Below are 21,937 nucleotides of genomic sequence, written 5' to 3' on the forward strand. Positions count from 1 at the left end.
CTACTTAAGGAAAGCAATAAGTACAAACGGCAGACAACTTAAAGCAAATTTTGCTTTTATTTAATCAAAAGCAAGAGAAATGTAACCCCCATTTTCATATTCGCCTGGATGTCTCTGTTTCAGGTGTTGGAATAGGTTTGTGGTGCTGCTGCCTTTGACTGCGATGGGCTTTAGGGAAATGTTGCAGCGTGGGGTCTCCTGCTCCACGTCTGTAGCAGCAAACCCATACCAGTTCCAAACAACAGATGATTTTATTCCTTTCTTGGGAACAAACTTCTAACTCTCACCAGTAGCCATGTTGTCGCTTGCTGTTTCGTGTGTGCTATGATGTTGTTGTTGTCGCTTACCATACTGCCATGTGAAACTAACGCTACGGAAGATCCGGGGAGCCAAAAATGCACCATTACACAAAAACTCGATTTACTTAGTTTTTTAAATCGCCCGTAACAAAAAATTCAAATTAATTAATTCAATCGATTTTTCACCCAGGCCTATTTGATTGACTACATATACTGCAAATAGAGTATTTGTGATTCAGGCGTCAGGCTGGTAGAGCAGGGCTGCAGGGAAAACACAGCACAAATACACAAGAACACACAACAAGACACCACTCAAGACAACAAAACAACTTGGCACAACACAAGGACAAAAAACATGATGTAATAAAAGAGAAAAAACACCAAACGAAAAAGAAGAAAAACTACACAAATAAGGTAATATCTAAGATTAGACTACCAGTATCAAATCAAAGCAATAACGAGAATACAAGGCTAGAAAGGATACTGATGAACAACTAAAGAAAAAATTACGAGTAAAAGTGAGCAATATCATTGAAGATCAAAGAAAAAAAAGATTCAAAACAAAAACTATTTCAAGGACACACACAATTGCAGCAAATAACAGGGCAAGACTGGAAAACAAGAGCAGAAAATCAGTAACTGTTTCTAGAGCACAAGACAAACCAGCCAACACAAGAGGAAGAAACGGAACAATATAAAGGGAGAAAAGTAAACGGGGGCCAGGTGACCACAATTAACAACCGTCTACAGACCCTCTTGGCAATTTAATCGCCATTGGCTAGTAAATATTTTAGTTTACTCACCAGACTGATATACAATTAGAACATTAGTAATTAGAAGTAAACTTGATAACCATGTTTAAATGCATATTAGTAATTTTAACTGTAATGGTGGTGATGCTTTTTTGTCATTCAGTGATTCTGTAAAAAAAAGGTGGGGGGGGGGGGGCTAACAAAAATAATAAGATAATATTGATACAAATTCTAATAAGAAGAACTATAAATCTCACTAAAGATTACTAAGGATGAATGGGTTTTGTGCATTCGCTGGAACTGATTTGCTGAAATCAAAACCAGCCAATGAGATTGCCATTTGCGTATTAAGTCCACACACTAATGCTATCGGAAAACACAACTGTTCTTAAAAGCTTAAGACTTAGATAGGAACGCCACTATTTTGACAGGAAAATACAACAAAAAATATTGTTTAAATGTAGCGCGTCAATGCCCTCTCTCTCTCAGTCTCTGTGTGTGTGTGTGAGAGAAAGTGAAGGCGATGTATGCGCCTTCACACTAGAGTTCACACTACGGTACATTAAACACAGCTGCATATTCATTGAGATGAACTGAAGAAAAAAACACAGATCGCCTGACGGAGACTGAAACTCTGAAGTGCTCTGTCAGAGAGTGTTCGGCGAGTTAACATATATCTAGAGATGTTCCGATACCCTTTTTCTCTTCCCGATACCGATTCGATACCTGGGCTCAGGGTATCGGCCGATACCGAGTACTGATCCGATACCTGGGTGTGTATCTGTATACAGCTGTATATTCTACTAGCCCTGTGTAAATTGCTAGAATTATTTTATGGTGTGTTTCAGACTGATCCCTTAATAAGACATGAACAAATACATGGTGAACTACTGTATTCATTACAGTTTTTTATTATCTGACATGAATTTGACAGTATTATTTATTTTCTTAGGTGAAAAAGAACTTCAAATGCAGGCAAAAATCTAACAACTCAAACTAAAAAAGGTATTTTAGTTTTACAATATAACTGTATAAAAAACTGCAACAAATAAGTCTAGGAATATAAAAAAATGATATATTAATAAGATAATCTCTTCACAACAAAACAAGTTAAAAACAAGCAACCGTCTAGGCATAATTATTATTATTAATAGAGACGTATTATTATTATTACTACATAGGCTACAACAGTAGCTTAATATATTGTCAATTTACTCATGTTAAACCAAACATTTATTTTAATGGGCTGCCATGAAGATCTTTGAGTGTCTGTGTTTATGATATGACAGTTTTCTCAAATGAAACAGTAAATTCTCATGAAGTAACGGTTTATGTGTTCATGTCCTCATATAGTGACACACAGCAGAGACTACAAAACAGCGAGCTCCTGTGCATCTGCGCCCGTCACCCACAGAGATGTAGAAATTACAGGAGTAATATTTAAATAGTATTTTGCAGTTTAATATTCACAGACACTAGTATATATTCCGCTACTGTCTGGAGCCCTGTGCTTTGACTAACACAGAAGCGACTGAACGCAGCTGCGGGTACCGAATATACTCGGGAGTCAGTAACTACCGGTACTACAGAGACATACTGCTAACCACTGATCTATAATATAGAAGCGGCTTCACTGTCTGTTGGCAGTTTAGAACGCGATGAGCGATCCAGTCATATAAAGATCAGTGCTGCTAACGCGTCTTCATTTCTTCTTCGCTGCTCTAAACAGGGGTTGCTTGTGGCAACACAGCACAACTTCCTGTGTTTGCAATGCTTTCTGAGCAGCGAAGTAGAACCGTGCTGCGGTTAGGCAAAGCTAGCGCTCATAACTAGGTCTTGTTTAAGAAAATGGTATCGGATCGGTACATGAGTTCATGTACTCGCCGATGCCAGAATTTGTTGTGGTATCGGAGATATTTCCAATACTAGTATCGGAATCGGAACAACTCTACATATAGCTGTGGTAAACTTATTTTTAACCTCCAACTCACACACTGGTGAGTAAAATCTGAGAATTTATTAGCCATTGGCTAATTACCAACCAATTAATTTTGTTCAGTCTGTGGTGTGAAAAGGTTGCATTAGAAATTAAAGAAATAAACACTTAAGCAAAACATGGTCACGTCCCTAATTTAATATTTTATATATATTTATTTTTATTTTATATTATATATATATATATATATATATATATATATATATATATATATATATATATATATATATATATATATTCAGAATGGGAGGTTTGTCAAACCTGAAAAAGCAGGGTAAGTCAAGCCCGTTTCTGAAAGAGAGCTAACTTACTGTATATTCAAAGAGTCAGTTACCATAGTAACTTACTCTATGAACCTAACCTGGTCAGAAGCAGGTTTTCTTCGGTAAACCAGAGTTTCTTTTGGTCTCCTACCCCTTTTTAAACACTTCATTAATGCACGCTGGAAAAATGCTATTCTTACTAAGTGTTTTTTTTTTTCTTCTTTTTTTCCCCCCAGTTACAAATATAAAAAAATTATAAGCTCTGACGGGTCATATTTCAGGGATTTGGACAAACGACCTATACAAGCGTATTGGTTGGAGGACAGTTTGGAATAACGGCTTCAATGGTGTAGGCAGTAATGTTTTGGGCACGGAAAACTTGATTGGGTTAGAGTCCGGCTTTTGCCGAGCTCGTTCTTCTCACTTTTCCCATCACATGTCACATTAGAATTTATTTTCAATAAAAATGAACACAATGTTCTAATAGTGGAAGTAAAGTGTGAAGTGGAAGTAAATTAAACAAGTGTTTAATAATAATACAACTATTTATAATTGTAGTAAATATAATAACTTACAATCTGTTATTATTGCATCCTGTTAATGTATAACAATACTTTTGTGTGGTGCAAATGTATCTGCCAGTATAAAGTATAACTAGCATCTAATTATTATTTACACTTAGCCTGTTGCAAACAATTGCTACTTTTACACATTAAATAGAATATGTCAGTCAATTTAGAGTTTATTAAACCAACTCATTTCAGCTGTTCTGTAACTGAAAACTCTTATCTCAGGGTAAGTCAACTCAGAGTTCAAGTTTAAACTCAGAGTTGGTTAAACCTCCTTCGTGAAACGGGCCCCAGTACTGGAGGGAAAACACAGCACAAACACACAAGAACACACAACACACCACTCAAGACAACAAAACACAACTCGGCACAACACAAGGATAAACAACATGATGTAATAAAAGGGAAAAAATAACGCAAGAAAAAGAAGAAAAGAGAACTAGTAGGGCTGGACGATTATGGCCTAAAATCAAAACCTTGATTAATTGAACATTTTACCTCGAATATGATTAATGAAAGATGATTTTGTTTCTGTTTTGTTTTTTTGCCCTCATAGTTCACTGACAAGGTTTGTACTGTAAATATGATTGGATATTAAAGGTGGGATATTTTTTCCTATTGAAAGAGCAATCTAACATCATAGCTCACTATCAGCAGTTATTTTATCCATGTTTATAACATTTCTTACAGATTATTGCTCGGTGTAAGAGATAAATAAAAATAAAATAGAAAAATGTCCTTCAAAAGTAGAAATATATGCTTTTTGAGATTCTAAGCTATTTTAGTGATAAATCACAGGACAGCACTGACAAGGCGCTTCCCAAAGCTGGTCACTCTAGCGAGACGTTTTCTCTTTATTCCCAGACATCTGTGCCATCGGAAAGGGTGTTTTTCTACTGTGGGCTGTCAAAGTCCTTTTATAAATTGTCTCTGGGGCTGTCCACAGCCTGCGCTCCAGACTAACCCCACATCACATCATGAGAAAATAGAACAAAAATTATCGGGGCCGAAAATATTATCGAGCTAATTTTTTTTTATTGTGCGATTAAAAGATTTATAGACTATCGAGACAACCCTATACGATAGTCTAATCTCTTGAATGTCCAAACCATAAAACAAACACAACTGACAAAGCTTAGTGAAGACGCAAGGCTCAAGGCTCGCGCGCCATCACTATGTGTGTTACTACACTACGTGTTTTGCTTTTATGCCACTGACTGGATGGGGCAGAGTCATGTGGCTACACACACGGTAGTATTTTTTAATGGGGAAGTATTAACAGGATTAAAAAACCTAAATAACCGGCATGAGAAAATTACGTCGGTTAGAGGTTTTGAATTTCAGTTTCGATTACTTTTCGATTAATCGTCCAGCCCTAAAAACTAAACAAATAAGGAAATATGTAAGATTAGTATACCAGTATCAAATAAAAGCAATAACAAGAATAAAGGACTCGAAAGGATACTGTTGACCAACTGAAGAAAATATTACGAGTACATATGAGCAACATCAATGAAGATTAAAAAAAAAAGATATGATTTTTAAGATTTTTTGGGGGGTGTAGCAGTCGATTCTGTTCCCCTTTGGAATTCCTGTTTCCCCTCCGGTTGCCTGGCCCGTGTAATAAACCCAACCAAATAGTTTATCAGACATTTCCCCAAAGTAGCCTAAATTCTGCGGATTTGGCAACACTACCGCATGCAAATACACCAAACACACCTGGATGTAAGGAAAGCAAAAAGGGACAAATCTCTTGCTACACTGCAGCATAGTAAAATAGTTCTCAGACTCCCATTTATTGTTTTTTATTCATCTTGCAATTGTTCCTTTATTTTTGTCTTATGTCCAAGTTTTTGCAGTTTAATTTTTCCATTGCAAATTACCGTAATCTGTCCGTGTTGACGTCCAAACTCAGGGTATTATATAACTATTTCCATATAGAGCAGGGATCCTCAAATCTGGACCTCGAGATGCACTTTCCTGCCGAGTTTGGCTCTAACTTTAATCAAACACACCTGAGCATGCTAATCAATGTCTTTGGGATCATTAGAAAATCACAGGCGGGTGACTTTGATCAGGGTTTGAGCCAAACTCTGCAGTGCATTGGACCTCCAGGGGAAAATTTGAGGAAGGGGGATATAGAGCAACAACATTTTAACTAATATTATATTTGATTAATCTGTTTACCTTTGTTACTGATAACAGTGGAATATAGTGCCTCATATAGGTCAAAACTATTTGAGGAAATTCTAAATTACAAAACTCAAGGTGTTTATCCATTTGTCTTAAAAAAAAAAAAAGAGGAGAAATATTTAATTTGCAGATGTTCCTCCAGTTTCCAAGTTGATGGTAAGCGAAGTACTTTAAAGGGGGGGTGAAATGCTCGTTTTCACTCAATATCCTGTTAATCTTGAGTACATATAGAGTAGTACTGCATCCTTCATAAATCCAAAAAGTCTTTAGTTTTATTATATTCATAAGAGAAAGATAGTCTGTACCGATTTTTGCCGGAAAAACACGACCGACTGGAGGCGTGACGTGTGGGCGGAGCTAAAGAATCACGAGCGCGAATAGGCTTTTGAGTTGAGAGCATGTGGAAGCTGTGACATTATCGTGAGGGAAAACCCATCATCCAAAACAAACCATGGCTTACAGTCAGATTCAGACGTTTATTTATGATCCAGAATCAGATCCAGAGGCTGAAACTGAACGAAAGCAGCAGCAGCAACGACTCGCTCCGAGCGGGGCTCGAACCCGGGTCTCGGCATGGGAGGGGACGCACTAACAAGGAGGCAGAGATATTTGAAGCAGTTTTACTCACTGCCTGCGGTTCCAACACACGATCGTGACCCTTTTTCCTTGGGATTGCATCATCCTTAAGAAATAAACGATACGCAAATCCGTCGTCAAACTGGGCCTTGTGAACAAGCATCTTCGAAATGCAGGGAACAAACAAAAACACTTGCACAACTCCGTTGATGCTCTGTAAAAATAAACTCCATCCACTGGTCCCTTAATGCTGTTTTTTTTTTTTTGGTAATCTGTGCAGGGTTGTCTTACCCTGGCAACCAAAAACACACTTCTTTTGTGACTTTTCGCGACGCTCTCGCTCTGATCAGTGAATCGCTCTGATCAGTGAAATGTCTGTGCTGCTCAGCCTCGCTATACAGGAGCGCGCGCTCTTCCGGCAGAAGTGCGTCAGCACCCATATAAGGAAATTCCGCTCCATCTAACGTCACACAGAGCCATACTCGAAAAAAACTTTCCGAAACTTGTGACAAACCGGAAGGAGTATTTTGGGAACAAAAATACTCCTTCAAATGTACAACTTAATTTTTGAAACTTTGTCCATGTTTAGCATGGGAATCCAACTCTTTTACAGTGTAAAAAACTCAGTATGCAGGAAATAGCATTTCACCCCCCCCTTTAAGTAATAACGTCTCTACACTGACACGTTTTCTCATAGTAAAGTGAGTGTAACGATAAAATCTCCATAATCATTGGGAAGAAGGAGGCGGGAACCGGCGCACAATCAAAAACATTTTAATAATCAAAAATAAACACAAAACAGCACACAAATAAAAGCCAAAACATAAAATAATGTGCCAGGCCTGGTCCTCTCTCGTCCTTCACGGTCGTCGCTCCAGTTTTATATCCTTCCATCTCCTACGTGGGACTCAATACCGGCGGTGGGGCGCAGGTGCAGCTCATCTTCAATCACTACACCTGGCCTCACTCCTCGTCAAATTATTGACCATTACACAAAATAGCCTGTGCTATTCTGACTAAATATGAAGCGTACTGCATTGTGTACTGCATTAATTTATTTCACAGGTTTGGGGCAACAAAGATCATTCTTTCTGACCAAGGCACAGAGTCTGTTAACCAGGTTTACAGTTTTTTGAATAAAGGGGAAAAAGGTCACTATGAATTATGACAACAACAGCAAGGCATATATTAAAATAAATGAGCATAAATTAATACGACAGTATAAAACAGAATAGCCAAAGCCTCAAGCACCACATTGTGATAATAAATCTGATTGAAAAACAAAACAAGGAAATAAATTTCAAGTTGAAAAACCTCTCGTCTTAAAACTATTTTCAAGTTTAGAATTTGGAAGGTATTTTGAACCATTTGACTTGCCGTACATCCAGTCGTGCTTCTTGCGCACGCTAGTTCTGATCGTACGTATAGTAACTCGGCAACTACGCAAGAATTGTAGTATGTTTGCGTAAAGTGGAACAGACATTCCGAGGGGAACAGAATCGAATGCTACACCGGCGGGCTGGCTTCTGATAGGACGGCCTGCTTTTCTATCTCATTTATAAGTCACAGAACCTTATAGCATATGGAGTATTTCTGCTAGAGCAGTAAATCGATAAAAATGTTGAATCTAATCAGTGTGGCAATTAATTAATCACACATTATTATTGTTATAATTATATATATGTTTTTTTTTTTGCAGTTTTGGGTGATCCCTTTAATTAGTTTTTTTACTAATAGATTTTTTTCTAGTCTAACTAGCTTTCTAATCTTTTTGTATACTTGTTTTCTTTTTTTATTACAATCACCAAAAGCACAAAAAAAAAACTCTAACATGAGCCTCTAATTTTTTTTATTCAATCGGTTTTCTTTTTATTTATTATATTATTTAAAAGCCCCTGCTATGTGTCCTGCGTTAAGCTAACTGAGACATGTCCATGTCATAGAACTTGTATATCATTGCTCTTTTGTTGATTTTGATCGCTTCTATTGTCCTCATTTGTAAGTCGCTTTGGATAAAAGCGTCTACTAAATGACTAAATCCGCTAAATGACTAAATGTAAATGTAATGTAATATAATGTAAATAATAGTTGTTACAGTTCTTGATGTGATCGGCCTGATGGGAACAACGTAAAAGCTTCTCATTTAATATTCAAAAAAGGCCAGGCCTCTCTCTTTCACCATGTTGATTGGTTGATTAGAATCGCATCTTTTAAATTGTAATGACCCGTATATATCTTTTTTATTGTAATTACATTCCTTGAGGTTCACTTAAATATTGATATTGACAAAACAAACCCTTATTATTATTTTCAACCCTATTCTGACCCTCTGTCCAAATTATCACTTTTTTTAAGGGGTAATGTAAAAGGCCACTGCTATGAATTTCTAACATCATCCGATAGGAAGAAATATCAAACGTATCAACGGACCATGGTTATAAAATAATAATATAAAAAAAAAACATACAAACCATTTGACAAAGCGTTCTGAAACTGATTACTCACGGTGATGCTGTCAGATTCAGTACAGTTGGATGCTTCATTTTCTGAACGAATGTTTCTTCGGTAACTCTCTGCAGTCAAATGCCTCGAACAAATGGCCTGGGCAAAAAAAAAAAAAACATCCACTCCTTTCCAATACTGCAATCCGAAGTCTGCAGCGAGGAGTACTTGCAGAAACATAGAAATCCAAATGAACTACAGCAGGCGTAAAGCGAGTAAATACAGGTAGGCGTGGCCAGGACAATATGAAAAAATGATTGGTCGATCCCTTTTCATATCCAAACATCCAAACACGGCCAAGTAGTGGATAATAACTGTTGTTATAGACGGTTTCAACGGCAACAACATAAACAAACGTTAATGCGCGTGAGCGCTTTTGTGGACCTAACTTAACTTCCGGTAGACTTCAAAATAGAATCAATAACAACAGCCAAGTCCCTCTAGAGTAGATGTTTTTTGATAACAAACAAAATATGTTTGCTGCATGGATCAGGCGGACTTAATGAAAATGCAAATTCATTATTTGCCAGCAGGAGATGTTTTAAAGCATATACATAAAGCGCGAGAAATAGAGGTTTCCCCAGTAACAGCTGTATACAAAGCAGAGCTGGTACGCTCACACGCTGCTTTATTAGGCATATAACATGCAAGTCTTCCTTCAGAAATACAGCGATATAAAAACACCTGTGCCTCGTTTTGATATTTAAACATATAAATGTAAGGAATTATTATTATTATTAAACGTACAGTACGTAACATTACTCATGTTTATTCAACGAAGCCTTTTTGAAAATCGATCAGTTTTAAAATCGTGGCGAGTCTCCAAAAATAAATAAATGTATGGGAAACGCTTCCCGCAGCACAACCACCTGAGCCCAACTTAAGTCTACTGATCACCTTAACTTTAAATGCGTTTGTAGAAGGCACTGCAGCCAGATCGATATACACAAACCGGAAGTTAACTTAGTTCCAGGCGCGTGCGCCCGATGAAACCGTCTATATATATATATATATATATATATATATATATATATATATATATATATATAATAAAACAATAATTGTTCTAATTGATCTCGGATTAATTTTTATTTCGTTTTAGTTTTAAGTTAATATTTAATTGTTTTAATTGGCCTGTTTACCAAACTCTGGGTTCGTACTGGTAAACTGCGATCCATGTAAACACCATTTATGGTAAAAGTGAAACTTTAGTGTACCTTGAAATTAAATGTTTACAGGCAACACAAAACTGTTAAGCGGATTGAGGATTTTCTAGAAGCAAGGGTAAAATAACATTTTGTGTGACAACTCCGTAAAGGACAGTGCTGGGTCAAGCACCGAGGGACAAGGGACACATAGGGCCGTAAATAGGCAGTGCTGGGTCAAGCACAGAGAGCCGAAAAGCACGAGAGGCCATAAAGGGCAGTGCATTTACGGCCAGGGAAGCCAAAGTAGGGGTATGGGAAATCCCGAGAAGAATGTAAGACGCTAGACGGGGGTTCTAGTCGTATCTCGCTCTTCCAACTCTCGATCACCCACCATTACAGACAGGGGCGCCCTGAGCTTAGAAATAGGCCAGGTCAGTGGTTAGGGAAAAGAGTGTCCAAAATTAGTGTTTAAAAATAAATAGTGATAATTCATATGTGCACCTATAAAAATATAGGGATATATGCAAAGGGAAAGTATTGATTGATCTGGGATGCCTCAGGAACAACCCCAAAAGAGCTAAAATGTAGTTTTCATGACCCTGATTGGATTGGACCAGTATATGGAAATTCTGGAATATACTTTGCAATTTCATCACGCAGAAGTCAAGTGCTGTTGGTAAGATCGCCGCCTCAATATGTTTTTGGTTTATGATAGAAATATGACTGACAAATTAGGTAACCTGGTCAGCCCTGATAGAAATAATGAAACCGAAGAGAGCAAATGCTGTAAACAGTTTGGCTCTGAAGCTCTGACTTTAAAAATATATATATATTCTCTGAATTAATTTAAAGAATGATCAGTCTGAGCTTTAATTCTGATTGTAATGTTAAAACAAAAACTTGATTGGCTTTAAACTTAGAAAGAACCTGAGAAATAAACATTTATAAATGTATGTGCCGATTTGTTAAAAATAATCCCAGAAGTAACTGAGTGATGATTTAATCTGATTCTCTGTGCATAGAAGGTTTAAATGACAAAGAATAATATCATAAGACCTGTTCCAGTTCCTATATAATTGTTGAAAGTCCTGACAAGGAATACTGAACAGAATTCTGGGTTAGTGAAAAAAAAAACTGTAGGCACACGAATTGGCAGTGGCATTTTGGAAAAATTTAGAAGCTTATGTTCTGTTAAAAAAGATAAAATTACTTTGACTACAATGAAGCCGTTGTTTTATCTCATGCTGGCCCCCACCATGACTCTGGCTTAAGCTTTGAAAGTACCAGAGACATGTTCTGAGTAAAAAACAAAAAACAAAATGTAATTCCTATACTTACTAATGTTTGGCCAAAAGAGTAATTTTATTGTTGGATTGCAAAATTATAGTTACGCAGCATCATAAAAAAAAGAAAAAAGAAGAGAAAAGAAAATTATTGTTTGTTTATGAGATGATAAAGTTGTAAACAAGTAACATAAACGGGGGTTTCAAAGTAACTTTGAAGACAGCATGCTAGCAAGACCCAAAGTAATATACCTGAGTCAGATAACCTCTGACAGATTTAAAACCAATGTTGAAATTCAGAAGCCATGGCCAGAATTAAGTGAATGGATAAATACAAGTTGATGTAAAAGTAATGACAATGACTGCAAAGAACTTTGAGAAACATTTGAGTTGCGAAAATAAAGTAAAAATACAAATATAAAGATGTTTATTTTTAAAATGCATATAATTTCTGACAAGTTTTAAACTGGGCTAGAGTAAAATGATAGTACGATGAAATTATGTTAAAAATGAATGAAAATGCATTGTTACGAGTCCTGAATCCCTCAGAGTTCTCTCTCTCTCATTCAAAGTAAGCTAAAATGCCGTTATCTGAGCTTGTGTTTAAGTGATAAGATATTTATAGTACAGCACAGTGTTTCAGTCAAATCATAGGCAGAGATGCTAAAGGACATGCTAAAAAGAGTTCAGATTTAATGCATTAAGAGGGCAATTGGTAGTTAAATGTTCAACTGCCCAATGCATGTAAGAAATAAGAGATTATAAAAATAATGAATAACAATAAGCAATTGTTGAAGAGACATGAGGTCTTTAAAATCATAATACAGACCCTGAGCTATAGATGTAATAATTTTGAATAGTTAAACAGTTGTATTGCTATTTGTTCTATGACCAGTAACTTATCTGTCTTATTTTTAGTCTCCACCATCATACAGGGCCTGATGGCTGCAGCTACAGAAGCAACAGAAAATTACAATGAATGGACTGGTGTGAAAAATAAATTCACTGAGTAATCTCAGCATGATAGTTTGGAGGTATCCAATTGAGTTTAGCGATTAAATATTAGTTTGATTAACCTTTTTCAATGTTTTAACACTAGTAGGTGCTGTCAATGGCTCTCATGGTTCTTGAGTGCACCTTTCCTAAGCTGCAGGAAATACTGGATTCTGGAAGAAGACTGTCGAGGATGTTGCAACGGGAAAGAGTGGTTACCAGTGTGCATGAGGTGATTTCTCAATGACGGGTAAGATCCTCTTCTGGCCAATAGGGGACAACCTAAGGCAGGGGGTCACCGCCACTGGGCACCTGCCCTGAAGGGAGGTGTTATATGTGAGATGGTAGTGGAGTTGAGCGGATGCTTGATAGGCCTAGAGCATCATTAAGAGGGGAACTGTATGAAGTACAGCAATCTGCCTCAAAATGTGAGCTCCTCCAGACTTGATCACCAGCAACCGCATTCCTTGACTGATTGCGTCCACAACTTGATGCAACTATGCCAGGGGATCACACCCTGAGGACAAGGAGCTTATTTATAAAAAGTTAGTGGCAATGGGCTTTCAAGAACCATCTGAGACCATGTGATGACAGCCATTATTTTGAGACAAAAATTTCTTATGAGGCTAAAATGATATTGAACTAATATGTCTATATCATAGTCTTTACTCATGCAGGTCATTAGGCATGACACAAGATGATAACAAGATATGGTGGTGGCTAAAAATGAAGACTGCTTCTGCTTAATCAAGAGATGGTTTAGATAACAAAGGTTAAGGGAATTAAGCATGTAAGGTAAAAATAATTTTAAAGAAATGTTCCTAGCATTATGTATTTTAAACAGTTTAAACTGAGATTTTAGATCTAGAAACTTTGACATTTTTAACTTATTTGAATAATTTAGGGTTATATGTTGTAATGAATTTTATATTATAGTCTAAGTTAAAGTTTGGCAAAAATTGTCAAAATAAATAAATAAATAATATTTTGCACAGTAAGAGAGAGAGAAAGAGAGTGCTTGAGCAAAACAACCCAGCTGATTTTTCTCAAAATAAAAATCATTAATGAACAGGCAAACTTTGAGATTAGATAAGAGATTAGGTACAAACTTGGTAAAATGCACAGACAATGTTTGAGTTTAAATCCTTCCGATTTAATACCAAAAGGAAAACCTTAAATATGAGCTGTTAAAATATAAATGTGTTAAGTATGTGCATGCATGAGGATGGCTATATATATATTATTGGGGGACAATTCTGTTCCTGTTTTGTTTCAATTGAGTCACTAACCTCTGGAATGAGTGTTTTATCATTACAGATGTGTTAAGTGAAATTACTTTACAGAAGTCGATAATTCTGAGTAAAACTAATGAAAAGACAATGCCAAACATGGGACGAGCTTTAAGAGGATTGGTTATCCAGCTCTGTCTGCTACTGGTAATAATGACTTGTTTTGTCTTTTATAACACTGATTTAAATCACTCTCTGGATTAATATGTTAAAGAGTGTTTATATGATTGGATTTGTGAAATTTAAGTTTGCCGTCCAAAATGGGTTTAAAATCCATGCCTAAATTTAAATGAGGGTCTAAATTTTAACAAGTTAACACTTTGTTGTTTGAATGGTGAAGGTAAATATTTTAGACTTGATGGCAGAAAAACAGTGACAGATTGGCTACGTCACTAACCAAATTATCCAGAGAGCACCCTCACATAAAGAAGCCTGGTGGGAAAACAAAGCAGTGAATCCTGCTTGTGTAATATAGTGCAAAAGCTTTATGTAGTGGTTTATGTAGAACAGAGATAAGTTGAACAAAAACGTGTGGATAGCCCCTTAATGGAGCAAATCCATGACAAGAGGTTTGAATTAATTGAAATAGCACAGCAAAAAAAATAATAATAATAAATTTTGTTTGAACAAAACAATTGTAATATGCTCTATGGAGCTGCTTATGAACACCTGTCAGGTCAAATCAAATTAATATTGTGAACACTGACAGGGCTTTTTGATAATGTATACTGTTTCAATACAGATTTACAGAAACTGAGGATGTCTCTTTAATAAATATTTGGGCGTTTAGAACTAAGTAATAGTATTGTTCATTTAGTAATAGTATTGGGAAATCTGTGTGCTCTTTTTTTTAGTTTATAATAATTTTGAGTAAATTAATATCACTGCCAAATGACAAACATGAACGAGGGATTTTAAGACATTGATCAAGTAGCTGACCTGTAAGCATTTATCACTGACAAAACAGTGAGAACTAAATTGACTTTATACTAAGTATTGAGGATTTGCTTCTGAATGTGTCGCTAATATAGTCTGAGTACAGTAATATGGTATGATAATTGACAAGATTTGCATTTAAAAAAAAGGTAATAATAAGGCAATGAGTATGGTTAACAGTAATGTCATGGTATAAAATAAATACATGCATGACAATAAGTGGATCGGTTAGTTGTATTTTAAAAGTTAGACACTTCGATACTTAAAATGTAATTTTAACCAAATGTGTTAACAATGACAAGGTTTATGGTTCATGTATGTGTAAACAGCATGTTAACTATGATGACTGCAAATGGATTTGCGGTGAAAGTAAAGCTTAATAAAAGGGCTATTAAGTAATAAACTAGGAACTGCTCTAGGTTTTCGAGGAAATAATGATTATGATTATTTTTATTTTTAAAGATGGCTCAATATTGATCTTACTTATTTTTGGTTTGTTTATTTTTGTGTTTTTAACACCAAGTTTGGAATGAAAGGGTAAAATGGATATTCAATCTCTATAATTGTACCATTGATCGGGAAAATGATAGATTTTCATAAAATAAGGGTATCTCTACTGGGATTTAGGTTATAAGCAATGTCTGTATTTGGTATCTGTGAGGTGACTGAGGGTCTGACATATGTCAGGAATGCAATAACAGTGGTTATTCATTTAGCCCGGCTTCCAGAGAATAATATATATACGTTTATTGTAATGAGTTTATTTTACTATATGACCAAATTAACTAAAATTCATCATAGTTGTATAAGATATGTTAAAAGAAAACAAATAAGACAAATATCCTTCTTATGGGTTATTTTTTTTTTTTTTTTTTTTTTGAATTGGTTATAGTGTATGCGTTTTTCTTTAATGATTTGTTAAATCTGGTTAATGAATATGCAAATTTAGTCTTAAGGCTGTTGGATAAATGTTTGGTTTTAGAGGGTAAGTGTGAAGTAGCTGTAGTAGGAAGAGAGGTATTTACAAAGATATGTTGATGAAAGTGAGGACACTTTTCCAGGTAGAGGGACACACAGAATGATTCACTGGAAAAGACATTATGTGAAGAAAGACTAGTGCAAGTGCCGATATTGTGGGATTAAGTAAGTAGATTAATGTATATGGGAAATAAGAATGTATATGGGAAGTATTTTGTACAAAATAATGTGTTTATTACTAGAAATGTCAGCCAGTACCAGAGATTTTAAGTATGCACATGTTTAAGTTGACCAACAGTCTGCATTCTTACCATGCATCACAACTACACCTGACCTCATTTATTAGACCAGATGTGGGGTATTAGACCCCACATTGATCTAAAACGGGGGACTGAAGGAGTGGATGCCGATTTGCCATATCCTTCATACTGATATTAATTATTTTATTACATGATTTCTTGTTTGACTATTAATCAAGTTATAGCAAGAGTGAAATGTGTAACCTTATGTGTGCTGTATTTCTTCTCCTCAAGATTAATGTCCACATATTATGTGTGTGTATCCAACCGTAATGATAAGACACTCGCCAGTGCTAGAAAGCCTTGAATTTTAGATAAGTTCTCTGTGTACGTGTGTTAGTATCTGTCTGTACAGGGAGAAGCTCAGACAGTCCCAGGACAAACGATCAACTGCCAGTGTCCAGCATATCAGATATACGTCTTTGGAGAGTTTTATCTAGGTTTTGGAACCAATCAGAATTTTGTTGACTCATGTATTGACGCAATTAGTATCCTCTGTCAGGGTATAACTGTGGTTGATTTTGTATTGTACTGGGGGCGGCCTGTGAACTCCTTCGAGAGTGTTGAAGCTGACTTCTGCTGATGAAATTGCAAACTATTTTCTTCAAGTAAAATTATTATTATTAATTGAACTCATCTCTGACTCCTGGTCTTCATTGCGACATATCTGGTCCTTGGGTTTTAACTGTAAATTCCCCTACAACTCTAAAAAAACTGATAGCTGAAATGTGTTATTTAATTAACTAAAATGAATGTAATCTTACCATATCCAAAAATCGATCACGCTTACTGATAGGCCTATAGGTGTAGACCACTGATCTATATATTACTATGACAAGCCTGACATCACCCACGTCACCACTTATTTTTACAGTAAACCATGTGTTTATAAGTGCATTTATCACATGTGTATTTGCCGTAATTACAAGATTCCAACTTGGAAAAATAATTAATGTCCTCCTTGTAGAACTCATAATTACCATCTGTAATCTGCGAATGTTCTGTGAGCTTCTACTTGTATCACATAACTCTATGTGACTGCTGCAGATTCATTTAGGTGTTGATAGTGATGCCATAGAAACACAGTTTCAAGGACATGAACAGATCTAAGTAGACCATGGTGTGAACGCAGCATTTGATCTCGAGTATTTGACAACAGCATTATCTGACTGACTTGATAATGTCTTCATCGAACGGTCTCTTCCTCTGTTAGGATGCAACTCACAAGACAGACCCCAGTAAGAATCCTCAGTGTTGATCAAGCAAGTCCACATCTAAACTGTCTAGAGTGGGATCATGGAAGAAAACTTTGTAATAGATTAACCCACCTATCTTCTATGTCCATTTTTTTTCCCAGACTGTTTGAAAAGCACTTAGTCCTATAAAAATATTTTATTCAGCAGGTAATGCTCAACCTAAAAATTCACCTAAAATTCACTATTGCCAGTATTGTGGAATAAGGTTTTGATGCTGTTTGTTGTGATTTCGAGAGAAAAATGGTCAAAAAATAGAATGTATATTAATTGACTTTCTTCAACAAGGAAAATACAGTTTGTGCCAAGTTTTATAAAATAATACATTTTAATAAAATGTCACAATTTTACAGATTTTGTCTGTATTTTTAATCAAATAAATGGAGGCTTGATGAGCACAAGATACTTTTTTCAAAAACAAAAAAATAGTAATGTGTCCAAACATTTGCACCAGTACTGCAATAAAAACAAAAGACATCCTCTCCCTTTCAACTGTTTACAGCCAATTTATTAATATGTGCTCAATATCAAAAGCAGCCGGCTGGCCATGAGAACTGCTTTCATCCTCAGGTTCTCAAGCACATGTGGGTGTTCATGTGGTCACATGTGGTTTGGCACTTCAGGATGATTAGCTGTCCTTCATGCATCTCACTGTTTCAGGTGTCTTACATTACAGATGACTCTCCTAAATAGAAAAGTAAAAACACATACAGTATTGTTCAAAATAATAGCAGTACAATGTGACTAACCAGAATAATCAAGGTTTTTCGTATATTTTTTTATTGCTACGTGGCAAACAAGTTACCAGTAGGTTCAGTAGATTCTCAGAAAACAAATGAGACCCAGCATTCATGATATGCACGCTCTTAAGGCTGTGCAATTGAGCAATTAGTTGAATTAGTTGAAAGGGATGTGTTCAAAAAAATAGCAGTGTGGCATTCAATCACTGAGGTCATCAATTTTGTGAAGAAACAGGTGTAAATCAGGTGGCCCCTATTTAAGGATGAAGCCAACACTTGTTGAACATGCATTTGAAAGCTGAGGAAAATGGGTCGTTCAAGACATTGTTCAGAAGAACAGCGTACTTTGATTAAAAAGTTGATTAGAGAGGGGAAAACCTATAAAGAGGTGCAAAAAATGATAGGCTGTTCAGCTAAAATGATCTCCAATGCCTTAAAATGGAGAGCAAAACCAGAGAGACGTGGAAGAAAACGGAAGACAACCATCAAAATGGATAGAAGAATAACCAGAATGGCAAAGGCTCAGCCAATGATCACCTCCAGGATGATCAAAGACAGTCTGGAGTTACCTGTAAGTACTGTGACAGTTAGAAGACGTCTGTGTGAAGCTAATCTATTTTCAAGAATCCCCCGCAAAGTCCCTCTGTTAAAAAAAAGGCATGTGCAGAAGAGGTTACAATTTGCCAAAGAACACATCAACTGGCCTAAAGAGAAATGGAGGAACATTTTGTGGACTGATGAGAGTAAAATTGTTCTTTTTGGGTCCAAGGGCCACAGGCAGTTTGTGAGACGACCCCCAAACTCTGAATTCAAGCCACAGTACACAGTGAAGACAGTGAAACATGGAGGTGCAAGCATCATGATATGGGCATGTTTCTCCTACTATGGTGTTGGGCCTATTTATCGCATACCAGGGATCATGGATCAGTTTGCATATGTTAAAATACTTGAAGAGGTCATGTTGCCCTATGCTGAAGAGGACATGCCCTTGAAATGGTTGTTTCAACAAGACAATGACCCAAAACACACTAGTAAACGGGCAAAGTTTTGGTTCCAAACCAACAAAATTAATGTTATGGAGTGGCCAGCCCAATCTCCAGACCTTAATCCAATTGAGAACTTGTGGGGTGATATCAAAAATGCTGTTTCTGAAGCAAAACCAAGAAATGTGAATGAATTGTGGAATGTTGTTAAAGAATCATGGAGTGGAATAACAGCTGAGAGGTGCCACAAGTTGGTTGACTCCATGCCACACAGATGTCAAGCAGTTTTAAAAAACTGTGGTCATACAACTAAATATTAGTTTAGTGATTCACAGGATTGCTAAATCCCAGGAAAAAAAAATGTTTGTACAAAATAGTTTTGAGTTTGTACAGTCAAAGGTAGACACTGCTATTTTTTTGAACACACCCCTTTCAACTAATTGCCCAATTGCACAGCCTTAAGAGCGTGCATATCATGAATGCTGGGTCTTGTTTGTTTTCTGACAATCTACTGAACCTACTGGTAACTTGTTTGCCACGTGGCAATAAAAAATATACTAAAAACCTTGATTATTCTGGTTAGTCACATTGTACTGCTATTATTTTGAACAATACTGTAGATAATCATAATGAATGATGAAAAATATTTACCGTTAGTTTTTGTAAACAAACTTCCTGCGGTTAACTATTCAACATTTAAGTTTACAATAGCCTACATTTCTATAACGTGTTACTCGCAGCATTTATCTGCTGACAAGATTGCAAGACATCTAATGTGAACTCGTGTTTAATTACAGCCCACATAACGCTTGGCAATAAAAACTGATAGAAAATCTTGGCCTTTTTCACTAAACAAAAATCAATCCACTGCGAGTGTGTGTGTAAACAATGACGAAAGCACAATTTTGCATTATACTCGAGGATATAACATAAATACAAAAAATCAAATGGAAAACAAACAACATTTCCTTACCTAAATAAAAATGTATATCCACTTGGATAAAGTTGGTATTCACCCATTCGGACTTCCACGTTCAATAACTTTGTTAATCTGCATTTTTAAAAGCCACTTTCGGTCAATTATCATTAGCGACTATTATGAGCACAAATCAGAACACATTGTTCTGTCGAACTCGACGTTTTAAAGAAGCTCATATAAACACGCTTACCTCTGTGGAGTGTCGTGACGTCATCGCATATATTAGGGACTAAATGACATGTTTCTATAAAAAAAAAAAAAAAAAGTAATCATAATAAAAATGATTTCAATGGGTTTTGAAAACATGGGCCAACTTTCCTGAAGCAAGGGACCATCATTTGGACCCTAAGGAACATACTAAAGCCCATGTATTCCGGTTTTATTCACCTCTGTTTTTCTGATTTGAAGTATGATAAAGCCTTAACAGTGTCACAGGTCGGAGCGGACCACAGATGTCGTGAGTCTCGCCCCTCCCTAGTTTCCACCTCGAGGAGGTCTCAAGAACACCCCAATGACCAGACACACGAGAGAGAGAGAGAGAGAGAGAGAGAGAGAGAGAGAGAGAGAGAGAGAGAGAATAATTAAAACAAACTTTATTTAAATTTAAAAGGTGTGAAGGGAAGGGAAAAGGGAATCTAAAATCCACTCTCGGGGCCAGAGAGTATAGGTCCGAGTCGCTTCTGACTCTGTCACAGGGACTCTCAGGTAAGCCTGTAGGTAATTTGTGTCCTTTCCTTCACGTGACTCAGGGTTTTTCTCAGTAGTGCCTTTGTGTTTCTCCTGCAGGAGAACCATCGGTGGGCCTCTTCCAGTCACTGCACGCAGAGTAAAGGTGGTAAGTATTCTGATGAATTGGGTGGGGTGCGTACCTGACAGTTCGCCATGCAGGTGGGTATACAATGACAATACTGAATGGATACAACTCACAGACCCTCGAAGAGGTGGACGTCAGGCTTTAGCCCTTTTCAGCTCGGGAGTCTAGAGAAGGTGTATATATATGTCACGACAACTGTGGTCTATGGGGCAGACTTCCCAGACCAACACTCAACACGGTCACCTCCAACCGTGGAAACACTCCCACGACGACTCAGAGCCTCAAGCTCAGACCTGTAGGACTGGTAACAGACAGACAGAGTTCCTTCACAAATTTACTTAGCTTCAGTGAATATATGGAGAAAGACACACCACCTCTCGAATTTGACCAAGAGTAGATAGAAGTACAGATTGAAGTTGCTGCACGTTGGGCCTTCCACGGCCTCAGTTGGTGCCACCACGCTGGGTGACTTCAGGTAGGTTTGTGCCACCGGCTATGTACCTCAGGAATGACTCGAACGCTTCCCTCTCCTCTCTTCCAGACAACGGACCAGAGATCTAAACAGGGGTGAACCTCTGAAGGCACTCCACAAACAGGTATTCATACACAAGGGCTACACAGCTGGATGTTCATATAGCAGCAAACACTTCTCTCAGTCGTCGTCCCCCACAATATGCACACTGTTCCTTACTTGCTATTGTTGACACGTCACCACTCGGCGGAGTAGGGGTCCAAAGCCACGAGCGGGCACGCATCTAAAAGACGGTCGTCTCACAACACCGGTGCACGTTCTTCCCCACAGGGTTTTCTCTCCCAGCCTAGAGGGTGATTACTGACAACATGACACAGCACGACACTGCAGACTTCAAGTGTACACACAGCAAAGAAAAGAACTCACCCACTGCACTCCACACACACTCACAGTGAATTAGGGTCAAAACCACATAGGACCGGGGATTAGTTCCTGGACGTTGGGGGCACCGATGCAGCAGACGGCCAGAGGAAACGTCACAGCCACGACAAGGCACCAGACTCCTTTTTCGCTGGTTCCGGCTCACCCACCAATCCTATTACGGTGGGGCCGCTCACACT

General features: G+C 37.1%; 1 protein-coding gene and 1 long non-coding RNA gene across 2 annotated transcripts in view; both read left to right on the top strand.

Annotated features, from left to right (window-relative positions):
- Window positions 1–21,937, top strand: part of LOC127952488 (uncharacterized) — a 217,107-nt gene that overhangs the window by 132,401 nt on the left and 62,769 nt on the right. The window lies entirely within an intron of this gene.
- On the top strand, window positions 13,604–16,712 carry LOC127952494 (uncharacterized). Its single transcript, XR_008152968.1, has 2 exons — window positions 13,604–14,539; window positions 14,573–16,712. It is a non-coding gene; the product is annotated as an uncharacterized LOC127952494 (long non-coding RNA).

The sequence above is a fragment of the Carassius gibelio genome, chromosome B3, assembly GCF_023724105.1.
Source record: "Carassius gibelio isolate Cgi1373 ecotype wild population from Czech Republic chromosome B3, carGib1.2-hapl.c, whole genome shotgun sequence".
Taxonomy (NCBI): domain Eukaryota; kingdom Metazoa; phylum Chordata; class Actinopteri; order Cypriniformes; family Cyprinidae; genus Carassius; species Carassius gibelio.